The sequence below is a fragment of the Nannospalax galili genome, unplaced genomic scaffold (assembly GCF_000622305.1).
Source record: "Nannospalax galili isolate Female #2095 unplaced genomic scaffold, S.galili_v1.0 scaffold698, whole genome shotgun sequence".
NCBI classification, from domain to species: domain Eukaryota; kingdom Metazoa; phylum Chordata; class Mammalia; order Rodentia; family Spalacidae; genus Nannospalax; species Nannospalax galili.
The window spans coordinates 5,110,704-5,125,519 of NW_008341886.1; the positions used below are offsets into that span (position 1 = coordinate 5,110,704).

Here is a 14,816-nt window from a genome sequence, read left to right on the forward strand (position 1 = left end):
AAGACCGATCTACCTAAAGGATAATAAGTATCTCTATGGGAACCATGACTATTCCCTAATATATGTTGCAGATCCATGGGATGATCGCTGGCGTATCAGAGTAATAGGAAAGTTCTACTCAGGTGCATTCTCTAGCTACCCTACAGCTGACTTTCATATCTCTTGACAGCTTGTACCTGCAGCTAAGTCTGTGCTAACTCATCATAATATTATTCTACAGGAAAAACAGAGGACCAGATAAGATCAACTATGTCTTGGAGCCCATAAATTCAATATGCTGCTAACTTTCTTCCCTTCACCACCCACCCTAATGCCTCTGTTTCTTTTGTGCATCCAGCAATAGACCTTTACTGACAGCAGTACCAGTTAATACTTTACCCAGAAACAAAAATAGATTTCACTGACTCTCATCTGATGGATATTCCCTTATTCGAACAACTGGCTAACTATCCAATTTGCATTTCCAGCAAGAGTAAGCCTACTCATTACAAATGCCTCACTAACATTACTCTCTCCAGGACAGCATGCGTCGCCCCTCCTCTTTTCCTATGGTGCAAAGGAAAAGCCCAACACTGTGTTAACTCCTCTTTGTCCACCTTTTGTGTACACGTAATGAATACACCACAGGTGTACCTATTTGAGGAAGAAGAAGCTGCCCTCTTCCTTCACACCCGCCAGTGGAGAGAAATCTTCATCCCTTTGCTAGTGGGGCTCGGACTTGCCCTCTCCCTGGGTGCTGGAGGTGCTGCAAATGCTGCTATTGTACAAACTCATCACCTGGCAGAAAACTTTCGAGACAAGCTGGACCAGGCAATGGCATCCACGACTGACAGCCTCGAGTCTCTCCAACAACAAATGAACTCTCTTGCCAGGGTTGTGCTCCAAAATGGAAGAGCACTGGACCTAATAACTGCTGAACATGGGGGGACGTGTGTAGTATTGGGAGAGGAATGCTATTTTTTTGTAAATGAATCAAATGTTGAAACCAATGTTAACACTCTCAAAAAACTTCGTAATGATCTATTTTCAAGATATCAACCCACCGAATAATTAGTTTGGTTTAGTAATCCCTTGTTTTCATGGCTCCTACCCATTGTTAGGTCATGGTCCATTATCAAACTTCAGATTCTCCCAAGACAGATGAGTTGGCTCTTAAGACTTTTGATGATACTTCTCCATTGTAAAATCAAACTGGGGGAGATGTTGGGAAACCCTGCTGTTAGGGTTGTAGTCCTCCATGTCTGGATAGCTCTAAGGGGCTCAGCGCAAAATGGAAGGACTCCCCTCTCAGCAGGGGGCCTCCTGCTCTCTTCCTGACTTACCAGGAAAGTGACACCAAGCACGGATACCTGACCTTATTTGGAACATGACCTTTGTCATAGCTACCTGGAGTAAAAACTACCCCCAGGTTTTTCTATATGATAATCAGGCATTGCCTGGCAGTTGGACGATAGGAGCCCACTACCACATGTAAATAAAACATACTATGCACACCTATCAGCTGAGGCTTTGGCTACTGCCTCCACACTATATTTTCCCCAGTTCTCCCACTGAATAAATGGAGCTGTTTCACTGAATCTAGAGCTGTCTCACTGAGTCTGGAGCTGTTTGCATTGTTGAACCTGCCTCCCTGGAAGGGCTTTCTTCCCATCAGTGCTCACTGGCGGTCCTAACCCCGCTCGTCACTTCTGCTCCCCTTGTCCTCGTGGACTGGTGGCCAATGACCCACAAGGAGAGGGAGAGACCCCACACTTTACCAGTTGAGCAATCTTGTTGACTCCCAGATACGTCACTTTAAATCATAACATTCCTTCCCTTGTCCCAGGCTTACATTCATCACATCATATAAAATATAATTCAACTCAAAAGTCCCCATAGTATTTAACAATTTCAAAAGTTTAAAAGACTGAAAGTTATGTCTTATCTGAGATTCAAGGCAAACTCTTAACTGTCGAGCTCCTACTGAATATAAGGCAGTTTAAATACATGCAAAATTCAATGGCACAGAATAAACATTCTTAGTCCCAAATAAAATGATCAGGATACAGGAAGGGAAGATCACACCAAAGATAGACCCAAATCCAGCAAGGCAAACACCCAATCCCACAACTCTTTGTCTGGCATCTGGGGTCTGGAATGAAATGAGGTCCACTGCAAAGAGTTCAGGTGGCCCACCCCACCCACTCTCCCTGAGGCACACATTCACTCTCTTAGGGAACCACTCTTGTTGCTTTTAACTTTCCTCAGCAGAACCCTCCCGCCCTTCGGCATTAGTTACCTTTGTGTTCCTGTGATAAAACATCATGACAAAGGCAACTTATATAAGGAAGAGTTTATTTGAGCTAACAGTTCCAGAGAGGAAAGAGACTATCATGGCAGGGAGGCATGGCAAGAGGCAGCCAGAGCAGAAAGCTGAGTGATCACACCTTCAGGCATGTGCAGGAAGCAGCGAGCAAGTGAGACTAAAGTGGACTAATGAAGTGAACTCTCAAAGTCCACTCCCAGTGACCACCAGCCAACTATGTGTTCAAATCCTGGAGCCTATGGGTACATTCTCATTCAGAATGTACCCACTACACCCACTACATTGCTGGCATCTGCAACATCCTGCAGCTGTATAATAATTTGATTTTATAACAAATCAGTACCTTCACAGACTGAATTATCTGCACGACTCTGATGTCTGTAATGACTTTTATCTTTCCATTATAGCACAGATGCCATGTACATTCTAAAGAACACCTGTGTTTTTCACATTTCATGTTAATAAGACTTGCCTCCTATAATCATTTCCTTAGATCCATTACAATTTAAGTGATACAAGAGACTTTCCTATACTCCACATTTATGCAATGCTTTCCAGTATAACTAATTTTCTCTTCTGAGGTTTAGATATTGGACAAAATTCTGCCTACACCCATATATAGATTTTGATCCAATATGAATTCGCTCATGGTTAATGAGGATCAAGCTTCAATGAAAAGCCTTGCCACATCTTTTCTATTTGTAGGGTTTATAAACAAAACAAATTCTGTTAAGCTGTGAAGAATAAACAATTTCTCATAGTGAATGAATTTGTGGGTTTTCTCTGCTGTATAAATCTTTCATGCAGCATGAGCATAGAACAGCTCTCCAATTCTTTGCCACCATCTTTGCCCCTTGTCAAATTTCTTCTCCATTATGAACTTTTTGTTGTTTGATTAGGACCAAAAATTATTAAAGACTTTTTCAGATTCTTTGCATTGATGAGATTTTTCTACGCTAAGAATGCTCTGGTGCTAAATAAATGTTGAGCAAATGCTAAAGGCTTGCTACATTATCTCCAATAGGAAGTCTCCTGTGATAATTAATTATAAAGAAGAGTTAAAGGCTTTCCCACATTTCCCACATTTCCCACTACTGCTATGTATAGACACAGGAAGAATAGCCAAAAGCCTGGCCATATTTATGTTTGTAGAGTTTCTGGCAGGTATGAATTCTTTGATGTTAGCAAGTGCTGAATTACAAAACATTTGCCACATTTTTCACATTTGTAGGGTTGCTCCTCAGAATCCGATTCTTTTTTTAAATAATCACTTTTATTTTTAATTATGCTTCTGTACTGTGTCTGTGTGTGGGTTTATGCATGTGAGTGCAGCACCCCTGGAGGCCATGAGAGTATGGAGCTGGAACTCTAAGAAGTTGTAAGCCTCCTAACATGGATGCTGGGAACTGAACTCAGGTCCTTTGCAAGAGCAAAAAGTGCTCTTAAACACTGAGCCATCTCTCCAGCCCCTGGTACGACTATGTGTTCTTAAAGTTGTGAAGAACTTTTCCAAATCTTGCCACATTTCTCTCATTTATAAGTGTACTCTCCAGTTTGAATTTCATGGAAGTTAGAACGTGTTGACTGAATAGGGAAGACTTGCCACACTCAGGTGTGTTTTTCTCTCCAGTACAGATGCTTCTGTGCTGGGTAAGAACTGAATGATAACAAAAGCCTTTGCCATGTGCAGCACACTTTTATAGTTTCTCTCCAGAATGAATTCTTCGATGTTTTCTAAGGTTTGAAGTGTAGTAATACATTTTGTCACACTCTTCACATTTGTAGGGTTTCTCTCCAGTGTGAACTATCCTGTGTCGTGCAAGGTCTGAAAGCTTAGTAAAGGTTTTCTCACATTGTTCACATGTGTGAGGTTTCTCTCCAGTATGAATTCTTTGATGTTGTTTGAGATATGAACGATAGTAAAATGTTTTGCCACATTCATCACATACATACGGTTTCTCTCCTGTATGGATTCTTTTATGTTGAGTAAGGCCTGAATAATTAGGAAAGGATTTGCCACATTTTTCGCAATTATAGGGTGTCTCTCCACTGTGAATTCTTCGGTGCTGATAAAGGTGTGAAAAACTGATAAAAGTTTTTCCACATTCTTCACACTGGTAGGGTTTCTCTCCAGTGTGAATTCTCTGGTGAATAATCAGTGTAGAGGAAGCACTAAAGGCCTTGCCACAGTTCTCACAAATGTAGGGTTTCTTTCCAACATGGATTTTTCGGTGTGTACAAAGTGCTGAGCGAGCACGGAAAGCCTTGCCACACTCTTCACACTGGTAGGGTTTCTCTCCAGAATGAATTCTCTGGTGTATGGAAAGTGATACACGAGCACTAAAGGCCTTGCCACACTCTTCACACTTGTAGGATGTCTCTCTGGAGTGTATTCTTTGATGTTTTGCAAGGTATGAAGTAGAGTAAAATGTTTTGCCACACTCTTCACATTTGTAGGATTTCTCTCCAGTATGAATGACCTTGTGCTGAGCACGAGCTAGGTGATTAGAAAAGGCCTCGCCACACTCTTCACACTTGTAGAGTTTCTCTCCAGTATGAAGTGTTTGGTGCTGGTAAAGGTCTGTAGACCTCTTAAAACCTCTGCCACATTCTTCACATTTGTAGGGTTTCTCTAACATGTGAATTCTCTGGTGGTTAGAATGTGCTGAACGTGTATTAAAGGGCTTGCCACATTCTTCACATATGTAGGGTTTCTCTCCAGTATGAATTCTCTGGTGTATAGAAAGGACTGACTGAGCAGTGAAGGCCTTGCCACATTCCTCACATTGGTAGGGTTTCTCTGTAATCAGAATTTTTTGGTGGTTAAAAAGTGTTAGTGGTGATTCTCTTATTGTGTGGATACAGACATACACAATTATTACCAAAGTACAAAGTTTTAGTTTTACAAGGTACAAAAGATATTCTATATAACAATTAGAATCTTCACAACACTGTTGATATATTTCAAGAATTTAAGGTGGTAAGTTTTATGTTATTTTTCAACAAAATACAATAAATCCCTGAAAGATACCAAATTATGAAAAAACTTCAAGTTCTACTTTAAATGACATAATTTTTGCTAAAGGCAACCTATTTATTAATGAATAGATAAGAAAATAACATAACAAGATTCATTTGCAAGAGAAAACAATCACTGAGTATCAAGTGACATGATAAACTCTACAAGGCACAAAAACATTTATACATGGAAGTGAAAGCGTAAAGTGGTATTGGGAACAGTCCTAAAGCTCATAGATTATTTTACTATCTTACCTGTCCTAAAGAGTTTAACACTGAATATTACCATCAATAAAAACTTATTTAACTTATAGAAACTTACGACGTTAGACAACTTAGACTAAAAAACAATAATATAGAAAATTGAACCGCAGAACAAGGAAAAGTGAACCTTATTGGGAACAGTCCTAAAGCTCATAGATTATTTTACTATCTTACCTGTCCTAAAGAGTTTAACATTGAATATTACCATCAATAAAAACTTATTTAACTTATAGAAACTTACGACATTAGACAACTTAGACTAAAAAACAATAATATAGAAAATTGAACCGCAGAACAAGGAAAAGTGAACCTTGAATCCACGACATATATTCAAATAGACATTTATTCTGAAATCTATTGATGAGCTATTTAAAGTGTTTCTAGATGTGCACAGTTTTCATCTATAACTCTATACCCACAAGAGGCATGCATTTTAAATGTTGACACTGAATATCTGGTAGAAGCAATCCATAAGAATACATTATAATTACTTACAGAGAGCTCTGATGAGATGATTTCATTAATAAGTATATAAATAATGTAAAAGAAATGTGTGAAGTTACTATATTTCAATGGCTTCACACCTAAATCTTTAGAAATATGTAAAAAATTTCAGTGGTGTAGAAAACAGTGAAAAGTCTGCTGCAATGTAGACGCTCATCAAAATACAGAACTTTGGCAGTCACTGTGAAGACATGCTGAGCTCACGAGAGGGGAAGAACAAAGCTTAGTGGACTTGAGAGTATCATAAACAGTTGACATATGTCCTTTGATAGCAAAAGACATAAGTGAATATACCTAACAGATTATTTCTGTCAAAACATAAGGTCTCAATGCACATTTGAAAGCCTGACTTGTTGTTAGGTCTTTGGAGTGTTCACTAAAGTGCTTTGACTACTCATTCCTACATACCTGGGTGGAGAGCTGGTGTTACTTGTCTCTTCACATTCCAAGGCTCTTTTGTTTGCTCCAGAAATGTGACCAGGTATGGCTTAGAGAAGGAAAGACCTGTGTGTGAAAAAGAGAACACGACTGTATGCTGTTCTCCTGGAAGTTAACAGTCCTATTTGAAAATTGTGCTTTTAAGGAGAGAGAAGATGTAATAAATAATGGTAGAAAATTACTTCTTTAAATGTTTCTTGATAGACATATTAGAATGCTTACAAGGAATTTACAATCGGCAGATTCTGAGTTTCCAAAACAAGTAAGTCAAAACACAGGAAAAAAAATACAATGAAATTTGTCTTAGCTTTGCCAACAATCTCTCTAATTGTTCCTTAAAAGCATATAGACGGGCCGAGTGTGGTGGTGCATGCTTTTAATCCCAGAACTCGGGAGGCAGAGGCAGGCGGATCTCTGTGAGTTCAAGGCTGGCCTGGTCTACATAGTGAGTTCCAGGACAGCTGGGGCTACAGGGAGACCATGTCTCAAAAAGACCAAAAAAAAAAAAAAAAAAAAAAGCATACAGACATATGAAACTCATTGATGGAAACATAAGCTTCCATGAGATATTCTACAAGGGGAGGAAGTCAAATGTTGACTGAATTAACAATTCACTAAGAAAGTGGTCCTCACCCAGAAAAACAAGGTTGCTGTAATTCTCCAACATGACATCCTTGTACAAATTCCACTGAGCAAGGTCCAGGCATTCACTCTCCTCCGGAGAGAAATCAATGGCTACATCCCTGAATGACAGCATTTCCTGAAATAAAAATAAATGAATTAATAGCACAAACTAAATTAATTTAAAACATAAATGATAACATAAATAAAAATAATCAGCATGTGTTTGTGGACACAATTCTAAATTTTGACCAAGATGTAAGAAAGTAGAAGTGCTTGTGATGGAGGCAGTATGATATAGCTTCTGATGTAATTAGTAGTAATTCTACTAAGATAACTTTTGATGTAGTAATATCTCATACATACCCACCTTTCAGTAAAAAAATGCCATAAGAGCTTACAGACTCAGAAGGTTAGCACTTTTAAGGAAGATAAAATGTAAAATGAATGTGTCCAAATGAGAATTTTAGAAGTGCTTGTGATGGAGGCAGTATGATATAGCTTCTGATGTAATTAGTAGTAATTCTACTAAGATAACTTTTGATGTAGTAATATCTCATACATACCCACCTTTCAGTAAAAAAATGCCATAAGAGCTTACAGACTCAGAAGGTTAGCACTTTTAAGGAAGATAAAATGTAAAATGAATGTGTCCAAATGAGAATTTAGAATTTGTGTGGTATGCTTATATTACCCACCATGTGTTTTATATATATATATATATATAGAGATCTTTAAATAATATATATAGTGTGCTTTCTTATGCAATACAGGCCCACATTCCCAGGAGTAGCACCACCTACAGTGGGTTGGGCCCTTCCACATCACACAACAATCAAGAAGATGCCCCACAGACATGGCCATAGGCCAGTTCAATGGAGGCAATTCCCCAATTGAGGCTCCCTCAACCCATGTGTGTCAAGTTAACACTAAAGTTACCCAGAAAAATTGACCCCTTGTCAACTTGACACACAAACACATCACTATTAAACCATAACCTTTCCAACGCTTGTCCCCAAGATATGATGTTAACATTAGTATCACAATATTAAGACAGTACAAACTTAAAAGCCCCCATAGTCCTTAAAAAAAATTCAAACACTTAAAAGTCCAGTCTCTTTTACATCTCTTAACTAGTCCATGTGTATAGCTAAAAGCTACATAACAAGAAAGAATACCAAACAGGAGATACCTTCCTTTGAGTTGTTGGCCAGGGTGGCCCAAGAGACCCCCAGACAGTAACCCAGCATAGAACTGGGAAAATGAACAGCAGACCCCAATCTTATCTAAAGGAATATTGGCAACTGATTGCTGCTAGATGAGAAGAGCTGATCTTCCTAGAAAGTAGGGACTCAAGATAGGCTCACCAGATTCAGTGGATGGACAAGCACTGGGGAACAGCTGGGGGCGCTGACAACACAGTGGACAGTAACAGGGATTACAGAGTATATGGGTTCCAGTGGGGGGGGCTATGGGAGGGTGCCATTTGGGACGGGGGTATATAGAGGAATAAGATTGTTTGGGATGTTCTATATGAAATACAAAAAAATCAACAAATTTTTAAAATTGAGTTATATTTGAGGAAGAAGGATAAAAATTTGCTTCATGTTAATTAATTAGTACAGGTGAAACACATTACCATTGAAATCTATCTGATTATTTTATATCCATGCTCAGGTGCCAAGGATCTCAGAAAGTGACCGACTATGACTAGTAATAATCAGATACATAGAGATTAGAGACACGTGCAAACATCTAGGTGTTAGTAGCATTAAAAACGAATTTTTCTGTATGAAATAGTATATTTTAAAATGAAATGGAGATCTGTTCTAAAGGTTAAAACCTCATTCAGTTTCATATCTTAAAGGGTTTATACTGAGTTCAATATTGTATAACTATTAATTCAACTGTGAACCTAAAAATTTACAGCGAATTTTGAAAGAGATGCACCTTTGCTTTGGAAATTGTTACTGAATATGTTAATGCTGTAATGAAATGCTTCTTCTAATCATGTGGTTATTAAATAAAAAATTTAAAAAGTAAAAGTCTCTTAACTGTGGGCTTCTGTAAAATCAAAACAAGTACTGTCTTCTTTCAAAGGGAAGAATTGGGCACCTAAGCAAAACCTAAATCCAGCAAAGTAGCTCAAGGCTGGACATCTGGGATTCACTCACGATCTTCTGGTTGCCAAAGGGTTCTGGCAGCTCCACTTCTATAACTCTGCCATCCACAGCACACACAGATTGTCTCGCAGACCCAGGCCATCTCCATTCCACACCTACTGCCGTCCTTGGTGGTTGTCCCATGGTTTTGGCATCTCTAAAAAGCTGGAGTCTCCACTGAAACTGAGGCTGCACCCTCACCAATGGCCTGTGCTTCAGCTCCTGCCTCCAGGTTCCTGCCCAGAGTTCCTACCTTGGGCTCCCTGATAAACTTGACGCAGGAGATGTAAGCCAAATAAACCTTTTCCTCCCCAAGTTGGTAGTGGTCAGAGTGTTTTGTCACAGCAATGTAGAAGCAAACTAGGACACATATATATTTCTCACAGGAGAGAGTCATGGTGAGTGAGAACGATGCTTCTCAACACTTTCTTCAATCATGAATATCAAATGCAATAAAAATGTAGATTCTAACGCAGTAGTTCTGAGTTGAGGTCAGAGTTTCTGAACGTGTACAGACTTCAGCAGTAATGGAAACGATAGTGTACCAACGGAAACTAGTCTGAGCAGCCAAAGGGTAAAGCAATGAAGGAGGAATTCGTGGATACAATTGAATTACATGAATTTTAACAAATTTACTCATGAAAAAGAGCAGATACAGCAATAACTATACTCTTGAGCAACTAAAATGTACTAGGTAGCACTCTAACATTTTTATTTTCCCTCTCTGTTTTCTCAGATAGGATTCACATATTAGCTCTATTTATAAAGCAGGTTTTGAATTCATGCTCTGTGTCCCTTGGTCTGCTGAGTCTAAGAATTACAAGTTTTTGATGCTACATATTATTTTTTTAAATTTCTTGCATTCTTTTTTATTTCGACTGATTGCATAAAATCCAAAAATGATATAGGGAAGCAATAATATTTCCTTCTTTTTATGATTAACTGATAGATAAAAACATTAGGGATTTGCATATTAATGGGGATTTTGTATTGCTACAGGTATTCTTTGTATTGTCTACACCAGTCTGCTTTTTCTCAGATACTTATTTTTTATGCTTAAAATGTACAAAATGTATCCTCTAGGGTTCTAAAATACACACTACATAATCATGACCTAGAGACACATTCTGTGCAACAGTACCCTGAGCTCCTTCCCCACTGTACCTGTTTCAGGGCAGACATTAGTCATTGTGCCCAGACCCCTCCCTTCTTGTTGTCCCTGGACCTTGGGAAACACTATTCTATTTTTCAACTTCTGTGGTTTAATAGTCTTTCGAGTCTACCTATGACTGAGATCACATGCTACTTGTCTGTGTCTGAAATAAAACTACCAGATTCATACATGTTATACAACTGGTAGGATTTCATCTTTTTTGTGGCTAAACAATATTGTAAATACATGTACTACAATTTCTTGTATTTCTCTTAGGACATGGTAAAAAAAAAATCAAGTAAAATATAAGAGTTAGATTTCATCTAAGTCTAGGTGACCTCAAAATTTTTTTAAATGAATTCAAATAAAAAATAAGTTACTTGTGCTAAAATAATGTGTTTCTGAAACTGATGAGAGTAAAGAAAATGTATTTTTAATTCAAGCAAACAAAACAGGTGAAATAATATTTATATTTGCTATAGCTCAAAATAAAAATAGGAAATATAGCTGGGGTGGTGGCGCATGCCTTTAGTCCCAGCACTTGGGAGGCAGAGGCAGATGGATCTCTGTGAGATCAAAGCCAGTCAAGTCTACGGAGTGAGTGCCAGGCCAGTTCAGGTTATATGGAGACACTGTCTCAAAAAGACAAAAAAAAAAGGTGGGGCAGGGGATTACATATTAGAAAACACATCAGGAAGCTTGCATGCCATTGGGAACAGGAAAAGACTGCAGGTATACAAAAAGGCATCTGCATGAAGATGAGACATTCATTGTTTTAATGACAACTCTGAGACCATATTTAATAAATGTAAGCATGCAACAGTTTCTGATTCTTGTAGTATTATTTATTTCCTTTGATTTCTTATTTCTCTTGAGTTATATTTTTAATTTTTAATCTTTGGTCAATTATTTAATACTTTTCCTTTAAAAACGAATTGTATTAATAGTTTACATTAGCTAAATGAAGCCAAGTTACACCTATTTGTTCACAACCTCAAACCTTACTCCCAGTACAGAAGCAATGTATGTTCTTTCTCATTTGGGGATCTTGGCACCAAATCCTTAAAAGTGAGTATATATCCTAATGTACCTGCAGAAGCCAGGGCTATGGAAAGGAACCATGGAGGTAAAGGGAAGGAAAGAGCCTGAGAGAGGGGGGATGATAGGAAACAGATGTTACCAAAGGGAAAATGGAGAAAATTGGGGTATTCAACTGGGAAGGAAGGAGGGGGATTATATATACACACATACATACATACATACATACATACATACATACATAGAGAGAGAGAGAGAGAGAGAGAGAGAATAAATAAAACATGTAGTGTGAAAAACAGAGGAAAATATATTAGCTCAAAAACCTCCTGAAAATATACATATAATATCTGAACATGAGTGCACGTGTATGCCTGAAGGGTATATAACAAAAAACACAGTGCCACACAGGAGAAACTTCCCTTCAAGTTATTGGTCAGGGTAGTCCAAGAAACTCCAAAAATAACACAGGCTATTGCCACAGCCTTTGATTACCTCCCAGAACCTGAAGATAAGACCCTGCTGCTAAAGATAAGACATACTTTGGACACAGGACATGGAGCAAGGGAGCTGGAACTGACCTGGAAGCCTCCTCCTTGAAGATTAGCTCTCATAGGTCTGGACAGTACTATACAAGCTGCTAAAGGAGAAAAATAAATCAGTGATCCAACCCCAGCTTTAAAGCCTAATAACCACAATAATGACCAATACAACAAACTGTGGTGGTGCAGTCGTGGCACCTTTATCTTGGGAATAACCAACAGCTATCTAACTGAACTTAAAGCCCTATCAATGGGAGGAAACTCTTGTGTGGCTGTCTAAACAGAGCCAAATATACACAGCTGGAGATGGTATAAAGATGATTAAGTTTTTTTCTATGAAATGTACAAAAGTTCAATAAAAATATTGAAAAAAATTAACACTATTTTGAACTACTAATGTAAAATCTGTGAATGATATTCCAAGAACCAGATCAACATGAAAAAGAAAATTAAAACCAACTGTGTAATCACATCAGATAGACAAATTTAATACATCTCTACTATAAGTGGAATCATAGCAATGCACAGAAGATCATGGTCTGTGAATTAACTAAGTTCTGTTCTGCTTCTACTTCTCAGTACATCAGTTTAAGCCTCAAGTTAAAACTCTATGGCGACTACAGTTTCCCATAGGCTTGCCAATGATTTTGTATTTGAAGTATAAGGAATCCTCCATGATTAATAAGTGTAGGAGGAAGTGAAGCCTGGGTGGCCAGAGCATGAACGCAGCAAGCACGGTAAAACATCAAGCTGAGGCAAACCTGTGTTCTGCCAAAAGACATAGAGACGGCTGATGCGAAAATGGCCTGACACAGAGAGCCAATGAGGAACAGACACAGCCTATCAATGGACCAATGGGATACCAGGAGGGGGGATATAAGGGAGCCCCATATCTGCAATAAATGAGTCTGCAGCTGCTTCTCACCTGACTCCCAGTGACTGTGTCAAGACTCCACGCCCACTCTACCCCCACCCGGAGGGCCCCAGGACACCCAGAACATCTGGCGCCCAACGTGGGTTCCCCATGCTGGCATGGGCATTGACCTTCCTTGGGTTCTGGCCATCGTTGTGGTAGCTGCTTTTCTCTTCCGGACCGTGTTCTTTGCACTTTTCTGGCAGCCGTGAATCAACTGGGCCGAGATCGGCCTTAGTTTCACTTTCTCCACCCTCGACCACCTGGGCGCCTCTCCCCCACTCTCTTCAGTGTTGCAAGATGCCCCCTGCCTGAAGTTTCGGTAAGTCGGCCCCTATGTGTTACATGTGCCTTGGGTTCTCCCGTGGGTGAGGGTGGGAACCCCCTCCTTCCCTTTTCCTTCGTCCTGTCTGTCAATTAGGGAGGTACACATTTTGCTTTCGGTTCACCCACACCTCCACATAAAGGCTGACCCCCCTAGGAGGCGGAACCCAGGAGCGGCCCTGACCGCTGCCTCTTGTCTGGAGACACCATGTGGGCATATGGCCATGGCCTAATGAACCACGGAAGTCCCCCGCTAAGCACAAGACATCTGGGTCCAACACATTCTCTTTGTTTGTCTTAGAATTAACATGGGTAATCTGCCCCCCCGCTGTAGGGAACCCCAAATCAGGGCATTAAATTCCCTCCTTGTCACCCGAGGTCTTAAAGTTAAAACCAATGACCTAGATGCTTTCTGGATTGAGGCTACTATCCTCACTCCGTGGGTGACTCTGGAAAACGTATGGGACCCTGACCTCTGGATGCATGTTCTCTTCCTCACTAGAAAATGTGAGGTCTCATCCAGTGTTGTCCTGCCTGCTTCATTTGTCCCTATTCTCCTAGCAATTATCACCAGCCTTAATTCCTCTTCACCAGAGGATGTGATAGCAGCTCACAATAAACATTGTCAGGAACAGGCTACAGTCAATCTGTCCATTTCATTTCCCCCAATGGGTCTCGGTGCCTGTCTTACCCCCGACGAGGAATGTGAGGAACCAGCCCGTGGCGCCGAGGCACATGACCCTACTTGCCTGTGACCCCCACTTTAACGTTATATGCTTGACTCCATATCAGGTCCAGAATACAATCCAAGCCAGACACACATTTGCCCAATATATCAAAGGCTCCTGGTCACAACAGTTTCTCAACTATTCTATCCTACTTCGTGACCAAATAATTCACTTAAATTATACTCAGGCTCCCGTTTTGATGCTCGACTATGGGTTCTTTGAAACCATTTGGAACAACATCAAAAGCCTGTTCTCACAGACTTGGTTAGCCACCTATGTTTTGCTAGGAGGTACTGTCTTAATTTTACTTCTTCTCCTCAAGTGTCTCTTTCAGCATATATGATGCCAGAGAAAGGTTAACACTGCCACCCTCCAGGTACTCATGGATCTTCAACATCACGGGTCCTGAACCTCCCCACGAGGTCCTGCAGGCCTGGTTCACTGAGATCCATAAAGCCTCGATATAATTGCCTTCCCCTCGAACACCCAATGGACTCTTTCCAGGGGGGTCACCCTTTGAGGGCCAGTAATCAATGATGGGTAAGAATTTGCTAACCAAGCCAACCTAAGACAGGCACAGTCCATAATACCAGGAACCCTGAGGTGGGGCCAACAATGCCAAGGCAAAGAATCTTGGCTCCCACTAGAGTTCCATAAAGCTTAAAAACAAAAAGGATGGATATGTAGGAGGAAGTGCAGCCTGGGCAGCCAGAGCATGCGTGCAGCAAGCATGGTAAAACATCTGGCTGAGGCAAACCTGTGTTCTGCCAAAAGACATAGAGACGGCTGATGCGAAAATGGCCTGATAC

General features: G+C 40.0%; 1 pseudogene; it reads right to left on the reverse strand.

The window, feature by feature from the left end:
* Nucleotides 1-2,006: 2,006 nt before the first annotated feature.
* Nucleotides 2,007-14,816, reverse strand: part of LOC103737805 — a 33,235-nt pseudogene continuing 20,425 nt past the window's right edge.